Genomic DNA, 15,488 nt, shown 5'->3' with positions numbered 1-15,488 from the left:
TGCTTCACTGGAAAAATTCGATTTAAGAGCATTTGACTCATCTTCTCATCACAGATTTCTTTTTGCACCATTAGTTAGCTTAAAAATCAATGCAAGTCCCACGAGACAGACTGGATGCTAAAATGCCCAGGCTTGCCTGGTTTTCTCTTGCAGGTTGGTTACTGTAGAAATCAATCCCTCCTACATCCTGTCTTGTTCAGTAATCTTCGGGCTAGCTGTCCACCCACACAAACCTTCTTTATCAAAATGGATGGAAGTTTGGGGCTGAGTTGTTAGCAATGCATGCAAGTCATGGGATAACTCTTTGCACAACCCGCTTGCTCTTTCATCCTCTGTAATCTTTCCTATTTGAGCCATTCAGAGAACAGTGAGAGCTTGGCCGTCTAATAGGTCGGAAAACATATGGGCACTTTCACTTGGTCAAAAGTTCCAATTTGTTGAGTTATTACCTCTCGCTTTTCTTCCCGAGACTACATTTAGCAAACTGAAAAGACAGGGATTTAAAAAAAAATCACCATTATTTACGAAAAGACTTGAAGTTAGAAGTCCAACTTATTTATATCTAATTCTGGCAGAATCAGAATAATATATTCTATTTAGCCTCCAGCATCAGTGAATATTACCAGGATGCAGATTTTAATTGGGGATATCTGAAATGCTAGTTTCTGGAACTTTCTGGGTGGTAAAGCATCAAAATGAAAGATTTTTATAGTTTTTGGTTTTCCATATTTGGAAAATAGTTAAGTTGCCCATACTTTTAATGAATCTATTTGTTGCATTTTAAAATAAAACTCTATTGATGCTGTATGTTATTATACTTATTTTTTGATGTTACAATTACTTCATTAGACGACCTCTTTTTACCTTCTTTTGCAACAAAGAAGTATCATCAAGTAAAAAGTGGAACCCTTTGGTAGTATCTGATGATCCCTAGTTTTCTATATTTCTACTGAGAGGAAGGAGATATGCTTCCTTATCAGTCCTCTGGAGGCCATTGGTCATTGCATTAATCTGAATTCTGATGTCTTTTGGTATTCTTTCCCTTTCTTTTCAATTCTTTGACCATGGTAACCATGAAACACTGAAAAATGCAAAATGGTCTCAGTCATGTGTGACCCCTTTCCACTTTAGTAGTCATAATGGTAGAGTGGTAGAAAAGGGGATAGAAGCTGTTAAGAGTCATACGAGAATATTGTGGTAAACCTAGGTCATTCATCTCCATCTTTGTGTACTATAGATTCAGTAATCAAAGGTTATGGAAAGTCAAATCATTTTTTTTTCTGGTTTCCAGAATGTTTGTACCTCTCCATTCTATAAACAGCGCATTAATATGTGTCTTCCCATAGTCCCCTCCAACATCAACTATTTTTATCTTTTGTCCTCTTTGCCAATATTCTGGGTGTGGGATGAAACCTCACAGTTGTTCTAATTTGCATTTCTCTTATTATTATTGCTTTGGAACATTTATATGTACATTTATTTATAGCTTGAATTTCTTTTGAGAAACCCTTTGACTATCTACTGGGGTATGACCTTTGGGTCATTTGTATTATTTCCTTGTATGTTTTTGAAATCAGACTTCTGTGAGTGAATTTTGTTGTAGTTTTGCCCCCAAACCACAGTTTTATTCTAATTATATTGATTTTGCTCTTGCAAAACCTTTTAAATCTTATGTAATCAACATCTTTAATTGAATTTTTTGTGATTTCCTTTATCCCTTACATTCCTTAATTTTATATCAAACTTTTGCTATTAAAATTTGGAACAATATTGTTTTTTTCCCTGATAAAATGATTTAAAGAGATAAATCTTTATGGAATTAAAAAAACCCAACCAGGTAATTATATTTTATATAATGAGCATCAAAATTATTTAATACCAATCTGCACAAAATGCAAATAGAATGGAGACAGGATGTTTTATATATCTGTGTATGCCAACATAAGGAGAATAGAGATTGTTTGAACTAAAGGCAAAAAGAACAATTTTCAATTTTTAGTCCTAGTTCTGTCATTAACTTGCTTTGTGGTTTTGGGAAAGTTTGTAAAACGAGGGGGTTGGATTAAATGTCCTTTAGACTATCTTCCAACTTTAACATCCTAATTCAAGGAGGCAAACTAATCCTTGAAGTTATTATTGAAACTTGGAAGGATGTGACATGCTAGAATATGCCTCTGCATGGGTATACCTTATTCAAAATGAACAAAATTAGTAAGACTGGGGTGAGGAATGGGGAAAGAATAGCAGTGTGTATTAAGAAGACATTTTTTAATTGAGGAAAGGCAGAATCTTAAGTTGGGAAGCCTTGGGCAGAGTATTTGAGTGTTCAATGAAGACAAATAGAGATGCTATTATTTCTAGATTATAGTATAGACATACTTGGATAGAACAGAAAGAGAAAACTTATCAGGAGTGTGGGAAACAGATCTAAAGCCTACTTAGGGGAAGTGGGGCAGGGAGGAGGGCTTTAATTACCTGACATTTGGCTGAAATTCTTTCAACTGTTAGTAGAACAGGTAATCATTTCTTGACTTATTTTAAAGATAATTTCATTCTTCAAAAAGTGGAGTGATTTTCACATAGAAAGAGGAACTGGTTTCTGGGGCCGGAAATCTTAGAGAATCTCAAAATTAGTTACAGAGAAGCAATGGGAAATTGGGAAGAATTTAATTGTCCACTAATTTGGGGGAGAGCAGATTTTGCAGGGTTCAGAGAAAGGATACTTAGGAGCCAATGGCTAAAAATCTATAAAGGAAATTAGCTCAAGAGAGATGGGAAGCTCTTGTGAATGGAATTCCACTGTAGGAAAGGGGGAAATTACATATCCACAAACAATTATATGCAAATTATATAGAAATAAGATAAAGTAATTCTTTTCTCCCTCCCACTTTTATGAGCTCCTTAGGACAATATCTACAAATAACCCCTCCTTGTTTTGATACTCTTACGAAATATTCTCTCTGCAGAACTTTTGATATAATTTAGCTGTTCTAAAGATGCTGAGTTTCAGGCTATTGCCGTGTACTGATGCTTCACCTTTCACTGGTCCTCCATCACTGGGTTGCTCTCTCTTGTCATTTGTTGACTGTGTTGTTGCTCTCTAAAGTTCTTTGCTGCTCTCTGCTGCCACTGCCTGGTATTTTTCCAAATTGCAGTCATTAGATTTTATCACTGTGAATCTCATTGTTGTCTTTCCTTAGTTCTGTAGAAGAGGTAAGAAATGATACTAACAACCTTGAGAGAAAGAAGAAAATACCTTGTGTAAGAGATGGCGTCTCTGCTGTGTTCTGAAGGATGCTAGAGATTCTAAGAAAGGAGATGATGTGGAAGTACATTATCTAGACATCAGGTGCCTCTGAAAAAGGAGGAAATGGAAAATAACACACAGGAATTAACTAGCAGTTGAGTTTGAGTAGAATGAAGAATATCTGAAAGGAAGTCATGAAACAGGCTTAGAAAAGTAAATGGGCGCCAGATTGTGTATTCTCTTGATTTTTCTTTAACATTTGATTTTTATTTTATTCCTAATTACAGGGAAAACCAAAATTGTTAACATTTGGCTTTCTAAAAAATTTTTTATTTTGGATTTACACGTCGGCTATGGGGGGTGGGGGGCAGGAAAAGAAAATGATCTATGTCTTTAATGAATAATGCTTGGAAATGATCAAATAAAATATATTAAAAAAATTTTATTTTGTAAAATCCTTACTGAGCTAGGTGGCTCAGTGGATAGAGAGCCAGATTTAGAGACAGGGAGTCCTGGTTTCAAATCTGACCCCAGATACTTCCTGAATAAGTCACAATTCTGGTTGCTTAGTCCTTACCACTTTTCTACTTTGGAACCAAAGCTTAGTATTGATTCTTTTTTTTTTTTAACTTAAAACACTTACCTTCCCTCTTAGAATCAAGACAGCATATTGGTTCCAAGGCAGAGGAGTAATAAGGGCTAGGCAATGGGGGTTAAGTGACTTGCCCAGGGTCACACAGCTAGGAAGTGTCTGAGACCTTAGTATTGATTCTGAGAGTTAACCCTTACTTTCCATCCAAGAATCAAATACTAAATATTGGTTTCCAGGCAGATGAGGGATAAGGGCTAGGCATCTAGAACTGTGAATTGCTCAGGATTATGCAGCTAGGAAGTGTCTGAGGTCAGATCTGAGCCCAGGACCTCCCATCTCTAGGCCTGGCTCTCAATTCACTGAACAACCCAGCTGCCCCTCTAAAAATTCTTTAAAAATTTTTTGAGTTTCAAATTCTCTTCCTTTTTCACTTTCCTCCCCTCTCCTCAAGAAGGCCAAAAAGGCTTGATATAGATTATCCACGTGCAGTAGAGAAAACATTTTGTGGAATGTTTCAAATACCAAGCTATGGGGTTTATACTTTATCCTAGAAGGAACATGGAAACACTAAAGGTTTTGAAGAAGAGTGACATGGTCAGACCTGTGTTTTAGGTATATTAATTTGGTAGCTTTATGGAGGAAGAACAGATTAGGGAGTGATGGAGGAAAATCAATTAGGAAGCTATTGAAAGAGTACAGTAAAAAGATGATGAGTGCCTGAGTTCGAGTAATGTTCCTGTGAATGGAGAGAAAGGAAGTACTAGAGACACTGTAGAAATTGGGTGTTGAGAATTAATGACCATTTGGGTACAGGGGGCAAGAAAGGAGAAAAGAACAAAGTCACGCACTTGGGTGCCTGGATGGCACATTTCAAGAAGGGGTGTGTGTGTGTGTGTGTGTGTGTGTGTGTGTGTGTGTGTGTAACAATTTCCATTCTGTACATATTGAATTTAGGATGCCTCTAGAGCATCCAAGTGATGATGTCTAGTGGGCAGATAGTAGGGCAGTAAAGTAGGACTACAGTTCGGGAGAAAAGTGGTTTCTCTATAAAATTTTGAGAGCGGTTTGCAGAGAGATGGTACCTGAATCCTTTGAGATCAAGCACTGTTCTGTTTCATTCCTGTATCCCCCCATGCCTTGTATAGTTTATTTATTTGTTTGCTTATTTATTCATTCATTCATTTATTTTTTCATGCATTCATACATTTATTTGTTTGTTTATTTATTTATACATGCATTCATTCATTTATTAGTTTATTCATCCATTTATTTGTTTGTTTGTTTATTTATTTACTAAAAAAACCAAACCCTTACCTTCCATCTTAGAATCAATACTGTGTAGTGGTTCCAAGGGCAGAAGAGTGGTAAGGGCTAGGCAATGAGGGTTAAATGACTTACCCAGGGTTGCACAGCTAGAAGGTATCTGACACCAAATTTGAATCCAAGACTTCTCATTTCTAGTTTCTAGTCCTGGCTCTACCTGCCTCCTAAGCAATTATTTATTGAATAGAATTGATTGAAGGTGAATTTCATCTTTGTCCACAGTGAGAAGCATAACACTGAGGGAAAAGGAAGTGCTTTCCATGCTTCCTGGACCAGTCTGGAGTTTCATATCCAGTTCTGGCCACTGCCTTTTAAGGACATCAATAAACAGTGGAGGGTCCAGGGAAAACAGGATGGTAAAGAATTTGGAGTTCATTGATAATGGGATTAGTTAAAGAAATTAGAGATACTTATCTCTGAAAAAATTTATAGGCTTGTTGTATTCATTTGTTTAAAGGATTGTCACATGGAAGAGCTTTAGCTTTGTTCTCTTTGGCTCTAAAGAGAAGGTATAAGAGTAATGAGTCAACATTGTAGAGACAAATTTGAAACTGATGTAAGTGTAAGGGATACCCTTGGCACCCTTTTAAACAGAAATCTATTTTCCCTTCTTTCTACCAGGACAGATAACTGTAAATCATTCCTCGTGGTTAAATCCCAGTGCCTTTGTCTAGGGAATATATTTAAACAAGGAGTCACAATTCTATTTAGTGAGACAGCTTGCTCAGTGATTATGACATTGGTCTTGGAGTCAGGAAGACTTGAGTTCAAATTTGTCTTCAGATATTTAGTAGGTGTGTGAGACCCTGGGTAAATAACTTACCAATTACCCCGCCATTACTGCTCTTCTACTTTGGAAATGATACTTAGAATTAATTCTAAGAAGTTAAGGGTTTTTAAAAAATAGAGTATAGGGAGGTACATGGTATAAGAAGCCTGGGAAATATTTCTTGTTTTTAAAAGTTAATTAACTTTGGCTTAAGTGACATAAGTTGATAATTAATTGGGGGAAGGGGTAATATCAGTGGAGAATCATTAGAAGACCCCTAACAAGGGAGAAGTAGGAACCATATTCTAGGGTCCTGATCTTGCCAAGAGTGTGTATGTGTATGGGTTGAGAGATTAAGCCCAGAGTTTATGTGCTACCACAATCTCACAATCTGTAAAATAGGGGATAATACTTGATAAAGTAAAATAATATTTATACGTGCTTTGCAAACCTTAAAGTGCTCATATGAATGCTAATTAGTATTATTTCAGTTTTGTGAGTTTCATATGAGATAATTGTATTGTAAAATGATTCGCAAACTTTGAATCAGTATACATATGCCATTTATTATTATTATAAAAATTTTTTTAAACCCTTATCTTCTGTCTTAGAATCAATACTGTGTATTGGTTCCAAGGCAGAAGAGTGGTAAGGACTAGGCAATTGGGGTTAAGTTGAAGGAGCCCCAAGCAGGGAGCTGCTTGGTCAGTACAGCACATATCACTATAGAACATCTGACCAACAGACCCCTGTCAGGGAACCTAAATGTGCCGATGCCCAAAACGTAGAGTCCAGGAGAAACTTGTGGGCCACGTATGGTGGCTAGTGATATGCTGTCAGGCATCGGGTATAAAAGACTCTGCACTCACAACTGCAGGCAGAACTCTTGTGCTGAGCTTCCCCTGGTGTATACCAGAATAAAGGACCCTCCTGCTTGATTGCATTGTCTGTGGGTCTTCCATGGTGGTGGGTGACGAACTGGACCTCCTGGCTCTCAATCCACTGAGCCACCCAGCTGCCCCCACCATCTATTATTAAGAGAGAAAAAAGAAGACTTGGGGAAACCCCTGTATTTAGCTCATTATATTGGTTAGGCTCAGGAACTTTTGGGAATTCCACATCTGGAATTCTAGTATTGGAAAGAGATTTGATCAGGTATAATAGATATTTTCTTTGTTTAAAAGTCACAGAAAATTTAAAGAATCTCCCCTGATGAAATAAAATAATCTATCTCAAGAAGCAAAGAATTAAGACAACCCTTATAGAATCACAGCATTGATCATGTTTTAACTTAGGCATTTCTACTTACAAAAGGCAGGAATAGTCTCTGATATCTCCTTTGCTCACAAAATACACCCACAGGTTGAAATGTAAAATAGAATTTCCTTTTTGGCCAGATTTTAGCCAGTTGCCTTCTTTTGGCTAGAAGCCCCTGATAGACTCTGAATTCTCTGTCTCTGTTGGAGTCGAGGGGGAATGGGGGTGGGGTGGTAAAACCGTGACCTCTTTGCTTGGACCTTCTCAACATGGTGTAGGGACTCATCCTTCCAGACTTTAGCTCTACCTGCTAAATGGTCCGATCAGGAAATGGTAGCTGTAGCAGAAAGGTTCCTGCCAGCTGACGTGGCAGCTAAGCATCTCTGCCAGCTGTGAGTCACACTAGCAGAGGCTAGGAGCATGGGGTGTAGCAGCTGCAAAAACAGCGGGCATGGGAGTAGCAGCAGCGGCAGTGGCGGCAACAGCTGCCTCTTCTATTTAGGTGCAGATCATGTAAGTATCTCTTTCCCCCAAGTAAATGAGAAGAAAGTGGAGAAGTTATAGCGAGTAAAAGGCAGGGGGTGGGGTAGGAGGGAGACTTTCCCAGAGATACAGTGAAGAGGCTTAACTCTGCTCGTAACCAGAACAGAAGACAGAGGGATGAAGTCAGGAGACTTTGTAACAGCTGAAACCCACACACGGATTTCTTCCAAAAACGAGTTGGAAGTCTGGTTCATGCCAGATGACAGAGGCTTCTGTCTCATCTAAGCGCCCATGCTGGCCTGGAGGGTCGTTCCACGGGCGGGCTAAAGATGTTTTTAGCCAATTCGTGTGTGGGATTGATGGCTTCACCCTTTACTTCACCATTTCCAGCAGGCAGGATTGCAGAAAGTTGAGAGATTATTGACAAAAGCTGTATTGTATAAGAGAGAGCCCTTTAAATATTTCAGGATTCAAATTAGTTAAGAGACAGTTTAGAGGCTGTGTGGAAACTTGGAGCCTTAACATATAGGTCCGGTAACCGGCAAAATGCTGCCAACAAGTGATAGATTAAGCCCTGGAAAATGTGTCCCCTTACGCTTACCTCAAACTCCCACCCCCATTACTGAGGATCGATAGCTGTCTGCCGTCAGCCTCCGTTGTTTTGGGGACCCTCTTACCATCTCAGATGAGAAACCACAAATAGTCTAATCTTTCAAAGAATGGGTGGGCCACGGTGGCCACAGGTGTTACTGTCCCAGTAATATACACAATCTGGGTTTTAGGGTTGATTTTTAGAGATCCTAGAGTAATCATTTGTCCTATTTCTATAACTCTTCAAGGTGAACAAAGCTCTTTTCTCACAACCACCCAGGTTGGGAAGAAGTTGAAGCATGATTATCCCCATTTTATAGATCATAAATGGTCAGTACCGGAAGAAACTTTAGAAAACAGCTTTGGGAAAGTGGAAAATATATTGAATTGGGAGCCAGAGAACCTAGATTGGAATTCTGTTACATAATTTATAAGCTATGTGACTTTAGATTATTTCTCTTCTTTGGCCCCAGTGTTCACATCTCTAAAATGAGGGAGTTGGACTAAATAATCGCTAATAATTTCAAGGTAGGTAGGTGGAAAATAGGATTGAGTGCCGAGTCTTGTTTCTTCATCAGTAAACATGGGAATGGACTCCCATGAGATAGCAGAGAGAAAATGGCTTATTACAGTGCTTAGCTTGTAGAAGGTTCTTAATTAATACTTGTGTATTGACAGACCCACTGACTAAAGCACTTTGCAAACCAAAGCAAGATGCTCTTATGTGTGTGAACTGCTGATAGAATTACTTTCTTCATGGTGAAATTAAGACCTCATAAAGTGACTTGCCCAAGGAAAGTGAAAGATCCAAACCCAGGACTCTAGACTCAGTTCCATCATATTATAATGCCTCCTTGACACATGGATTTCATTCCTTTGAGTCTATTTTCTTTGATGGTTTAGTCCATAGAAGAATTTCCTCTAAATGAATTGGTTTCGCCACAGTGCGAACTTTTCGGTGTTTGATTTGGCCTTTCATTGACGAGTCCAGCTTTTTTCAGGGCATCCAGGTTGTCTGGATTCTTTTTGGTTAAGAGTGCCTTCTCTAAGAAAATCCTCTTATGTATGCCAGCAGGACCTCATTAGTTGATAACATGAAAACAGGGCAGCTATGTGGCTCAATGGACTGAGAGCCAGTCTTGGAGATGGGAGGTCCTAGGTTTAAATCTGAACTCAGATACTTTCTATCCTTTACTGCCTTTTTTACCTCCCAGTGGAGGGTGTGTGTGTGTCTTTAATGATGGGAGCTTTAATGATGGGAGCTTTTTTAATGCTAGATTCTTTTGAAAAATCTCAATATCTAGTTTCAATTAGTTATTAATTAAAGCAAGTGTATCTTTCTTGTTGCTTAGAGTACACAGACATAAAAAAGGTATAAAAGAAATACCCAAAAAAGGAAAATGATATTCCTTGAAAGAGAGTTGGCTAGTAGACTCTAGGGAAGGAATTAGGAAGTTTAAATGAAATTAGACTGTGATTCTAATGAGAATTGCAAATACCAATTAGCATATTGATATTGTATGCCTATTCAATATTCATTATCATCAATGGCAAACTTGCCTTGATATTGGCAAGGGGAAAAGCAAATAAACAAGAAATTAAAAAAAGTTATTAATATTTTATTCCTTGCACAAAGCCAATTTCTTGAATATAAACATTTCCTTTCTCATTCCAAATTCAATGAGGTATGTTGGATGTCAGGATTCAGTACCCACAACCAGATTCTGGATTTTTGCTCATTATTTTGTATTCAAGGAGAGATGTGCTGAAGAGTAGATGGGGAGCTTAGAACTGTGTTGATTGAGTACTTGTGGAATACCTCTCTTCCCCAAATCTCCAAGTACTTTATAACTAACAACCTTTGAAATACACTGGTCAAGGTGACAATTGGTGGGTTGATAAATACCTTTATTTTGAAGCTGGGGAAAATGAAGTGCAAAGATAATTGGCTTATAAATTTTGACCTGGAAGGGAGCTCAGAGGTCATGAAATTCCACCTCCCTACCTACAAATTTTACAAATGGAGAACCTGAGATCTGGAGAGACACCTATCATTCTAAAGACATTAATTAACAGAGCCAGGATTCATTTTCTTCCTTCTACTTTGTTCACACTTACCCCTTATGCTCACTGGTGTCTAGTTATCTCACTCTTTAACCTCTTTGAAGATTTATCTCAGACTTTATGAATCAAACTTAGAGGTGCATATCTGAATTGACAAAGTGATCACCTGGAGTTTCAGATTCAGGTATCCCTTCCACATCATGATTTTCCCGATTGTGGTTTTGATGTATCACCAAATGACATAAGAAATTAAATAGGGAATTTTTGAGGAGTTTTGCAGAAGCTGTAAAGGCTCACAGGCAACACAGAAAAAGTTTAGAAATTCAGAAATGCACAAAATATTTGTATGCTCTTGCATACTGTTAATATATTTTATTTTTAATATAATGATCTTAGCACCCTCATATGCTTAGTTTAGGCCATCAACTAAAGGTGAACTCAGAAAGACATCATATTGACGTAGGACCTATCCTTTCTTTGTCTCTCAATAATTATTTATCAAGTGCACACTGAATGTCAGGTACTGGGGAGAAAACAAAGTTTAGTTAAGCAATGGCTCCTGTCCTCATGATACTTACTATGTCAAGTAGAGGAATAAGACAAAAAAGGAATGACTTGAGTAAATGATTAGAAGTTTATTAAAGAGTGATACAACAAAATGCCATGTGGTATTTAAGGAGGAAGGGCATTACCAAGAGATGAGGGAGTTGATGACATTGAATTTGTCTCCCAAGAATGGATTCTTGGGGCAGGCAAGGTGGTTCAGTGGATAGAGGGCCAGGCCTAGAGATGGGAGGTCCTGGGTTCAAATATGGCCACAGATATTTCCTAACTGTGTGACCCTTGACAAATCCCTTAACCCTATTTGCCTAGTCCTTACTGCTCTTCTGACTTGGAACCAATACTTGGTATTGAATTTAAGAGGAATCTAAGAGGAAAGGTAAGGCTTTTTTTTTTTTAAAGGATGGGTTCTTAATCTTCAGTAGATGAAAAGTTCAAAGAAGGACATTATGGACATAAGCAACAATGGGAGCAAATGTATCATGGTGAGAAAGTACTAGTTGGTGTGCCAGGGCAGAAAGTATAACCAGAGCATAGAGATCATAAAAGGAAATAATAAGAGATAAGCCTGGAAAAAGCATTTTTATATTTGGATGGCTGCAGAACTCACTGATCTCCAAAGACTGAAAATGAGTATCGTACAATGGACAATTGAGAGTTGTGTGCCAAGCAGGGCCAGGCTACATACAACAGCCAACACTTGAGGATCTTTGAAGAACAGTAAAGGATGTCATCTGGGAAATGGAAGAGATGAAGACATACTGGTCACATGATAAGGGTGAAAGAGAAGAGGTGGTAGCAGAGTGCTCTCCTGGTGCCAGTTTGATATCAATAGAAAGAAAGGAAGACCTCTAATGTGCTGAGTATTTCCCCTTTTGGAAAATTTATGGGAGCTCATGGATGAGAATTGCATAGAATGGACAGATAGGGACTGGTTACAATCTTTGTCCTTGGAGACAATGTCCAAATCAATGAAATCACATTAAAATAAAAGAGGTTTGGCAAAGGCTTCCTATAGAAGTGATATTTTATCTAGGACCTAAAGAAATCCTAGGAAGCCAGGAGGTTGATATAAAGAAGGAGAGAATCCCAGGTATGGGGGACAGCCAATGAAAATGCTCATAGTCGGATTATACTATTTAATCTTCACATGAATCCTGTGACATAGGCGTTCTTGTTCATTTTACAGATGAAGAAACTAAGGTTCAGAGAAGTTAGGTGGCTTGCCCTGAATCACATAGATAGCAAGAGTCTGAGGGGACATGAACTGAGTTCTTTCTGACTTCAAATCTAGTCCTCTGTATTCAAAGCCACATTGATCCTTGGATTATTAAAGGGAATCATTTTGTCCTGAACAGAATTTCTATTTAACTAGAATACCAAGTATTCAGATGGGCATTTCATTGTGAACCCTTCCTATCACTTCTACCTTACATGGAATAAGAAGAGAGCAGGCTATCATCATCCACATTTTACAGATGGGAAAACTAAAACACAGAATGATTTCCACAAGATTTTATTTCTTATCGGAACCTAGCTGAGTTTGAAAGTTTGCATTCTACCACCTTATAATAAAAACCCTTTTGGACATCTGGATCACTTAAGTATGCCTCTTTTTCTGTATGTTTACATTTATTTTTAACCTATTCACTTTATTTCAGTAGTTCCAAGGAACTCTACACCATTCAATCAAGAAGGATTATGGGTATCCACCTTATGCAGATTATAGAGATTCAAAAGAAGTAGAACAAAGGATTTCCAGACAATTAGAAGATTAAATTCCAGTCACCTTGTTCTCTTGGGGGAATTTTACAAGGATTTAAAATTTCATTTAGTTGTTTCACTCATTCAGGAGTGACTCAATACATAGTTCAATGAGTCTAGTGTAAAGCCAGAGGCCAGCCACCTTGATTAGTCAGTCAGCTATCATTTATTAAGTGCCTACTATGTGGTAGGCAATGGGCTAGACACTGGATATATTGGGGGTAGTCTTATAAGGAAGACACTAAAATAAAGGAGAACTTCAAAAGGCTTCTTAGAGAAGATGGGATTTTAGCAGAGACTTGAAGGAAGCTAGGGAAACCATGAGGCTAAGGTGAAGAGGAAGAGTATTCCAAGAGTGGAAGAAGTGGGACAGTCAATGAAAATGGCTCCTTAGAGTTGAGAGACAGAGCCACACGTTCAAGGAATAGCAGAGAGGCCAGTGTCACTGGATTACAGAGTACGAGGTATGGAGGAAGGTATAAGAAGTCTAGAAAGGTAGGAAGGTTCCAGAGTATGAGGATTTTTAGAAGCCAAACACAGGATTTTTATATTCCATCTTGGAGGGACCCACTGGAGTTTATTAACTAGAAGGGTAATACAGGCAGACCAGGGTTTTAGGAAGATCATTTGAGGATGGAGGATGGGCTGGAGAGGATCGAGACTTACGGTAGGCTGGACAATCATTCCAGGTAGGGTGAGAGCCTATACCTGGGTAGTGGCAGTATCAGAAGAGAGATGGCATATGGGAAGAGATACTGCAAAGAGAACTGGTATATCTTAGCAATAGATTGAATATGAAGTGGGTAATAGAGTAAGGAGTTGAAGTTGAGAACCTAATTTGTGAGCCAAGGTGACTAGGAGGAAGTTGGTACTCTCACCACTAATAGTCAGGGTAGGAAAGGGAGAGGAGAAATAACTTTAGTTTGGGGTATGTTATGTTTAAGATGTTTATAGAATCTCTTGTTTGAGATGTCTTGTGGATAAGGGGAAGGAAAGATAGAGAGGAGTTGAAGTTGATGTCCAGTTTTTGAACCAGGATGAAAGGTAGGATGGTGAAAGACTTAACAGTAATAGGTAAGTTAGAAAAAAGGATAGGGGCATGGAAAGAAAGACAATAAATTTAGTTTGGGGCATGATGAGTTTGTGATATAAACAGGACACTTAGTTTGACATATCTAATAATAGGCATGAGCAGCTAGGTGGCTCAGTGGATTATGTGTCAGGCCTGGAAATGAGAAGTCCTGGGTTCAAATGTGGCCTCAGATACTTCCTAGCTGTGTGATCCTGGGCAAGTTCCTTAATCCCAATTTCCTAGCCACTGCCATTCTTTTGCCTGGGAATCAATATTCAGTAACAGGAGGTTAAGGGTTTAGAAATATTAATAATAGGCAGATGGAGATCTAATACTAGAAGTCAAAAAAGGTTAGGACTGAATAAGAAGATCTTAGGGTCTTCTGCATAGAGATGATAATTGAATTCATAGAAACTGAGGAGGTTACTAAATGAAATAATGTAGGAGGAGAAGAGAAGAGAACCCAAACAGAACTTTGAAAAATACTCATGCTTAGTGGACAAGGAAAAAGAATGGTCGACAGGTAGGATGAGAACCTGGAGAGAGCACCATAAAAGCCTAGAGAGTATCACGGAAGACTGACTTGTTAAAAGTTGCAAAGAGATCAAAAAGGGTGGCAGTTGAGAAAAAAGCCATTAGATTAGGCAACTATCATCTTTAGCAGCCTTAGAGAGAGCAGTTTTCATTGAATGATGAGGAAACCATAAGGCAAAGAGAGTGAGAACCAAAGAAATGGAGTCACTCATTGTAGATGACCTACCCAAAGAGGTTAGCTACAAAAGGGAGGAGAGATGAAGTGCAAGATGGACAGACAAAGGGATGGTTTTTTCGAGGATAAAAGAGACATGAGAATGTAGGCAGTAGGGAAGCAGCCAGACTGGAAGCAATTGAAGATTAGTGAGAATAGAGATGAGAGTGGGGACAATCTGCTGGAGAAGATGGGATGAGATAAGATTACTTGTGCATAAAGAAGGGCATTGGGCAAGATGAAGGGCTACCTTTTCCTGCGAAATGAGTGAAGGGGGAGATGGTGGCAGAAAGCATCTGAGCGAAGTGAGATTAGAACATGACTTTAATTTTTCTAAAGAAATGAGAGTTGGGGGAATGAGGGAACTGTGGGAAGTTTAAGGAGAGATGAAAAGGTTTGGAAAAGACACGTGGGTGGGCGAGATAGGATGTTAATGATTGAAGAAATAGTTTGCACAGGTTAACATAGTCCATAGAGGTTCAGCCTGGGAGTCGAGTTGCCCTTGGGTGTCAAGAGTGTGGCTGAAAGGGACATGGCATGGACTGTTTCTGATCAGGAGCAAGGCTAGTTCTATAAGATTCTAGAGGGTGCTTGTGGCATGATGGAAGATCATGGACAAAGCAGTCCTTGTGGAAATGTAGGTGACCACAGAGGACGCCTGCCTAGAGTGAGATGGAATCATGAAGTCCAGACAAGTCCTACAGACTCTTGGTGGCCCCAGAGGGTGCCTGGAGATCCCTGCTATCTTACCCTGGCAATACATGTCCTAGTAAAATAAAAAAAAGGGGCCCCAAGAGAAAAAGCTACAGTGAGCACCTTTCATTATACCAGCAGAGACAGATAAGGAAAAATAGATATTGTATTTACAAAGAATTGCTTCATTCTTTTCAGACTGAGACAATCTCCTTTTCCTTAGGGCCAAAGAATTAGAGATAGAAGAAACCTTGGAGGAAAGCTAGCCCAGTGACCTCATTTTACAGAGGAAGAATTGAGCCCCAGAGAAATTAAATAACTTGT

At 38.7% G+C, this 15,488-nt stretch overlaps 1 protein-coding gene across 2 annotated transcripts in view; it reads left to right on the top strand.

The window, feature by feature from the left end:
* The first annotated feature begins 7,561 nt into the window (after positions 1 to 7,561).
* SEC16B (SEC16 homolog B, endoplasmic reticulum export factor) overlaps positions 7,562 to 15,488 on the top strand; it is a 76,100-nt gene continuing 68,173 nt past the window's right edge. Inside the window, exon 1 of one of the 2 annotated variants that reach the window (XM_007480842.2) lies at positions 7,562 to 7,701. The gene's annotated coding sequence lies outside the window, so the exon portion shown is untranslated. The remainder of the gene's footprint in view (positions 7,702 to 15,488) is intronic. The other variant, XM_007480841.2, reaches the window with a different exon arrangement.

Source organism: Monodelphis domestica, chromosome 2, assembly GCF_027887165.1.
Source record: "Monodelphis domestica isolate mMonDom1 chromosome 2, mMonDom1.pri, whole genome shotgun sequence".
Lineage (NCBI taxonomy): Eukaryota > Metazoa > Chordata > Mammalia > Didelphimorphia > Didelphidae > Monodelphis > Monodelphis domestica.
Note: the sequence above shows the minus strand (reverse complement) of the source record. Positions and strands in the feature narration are given on the sequence as shown.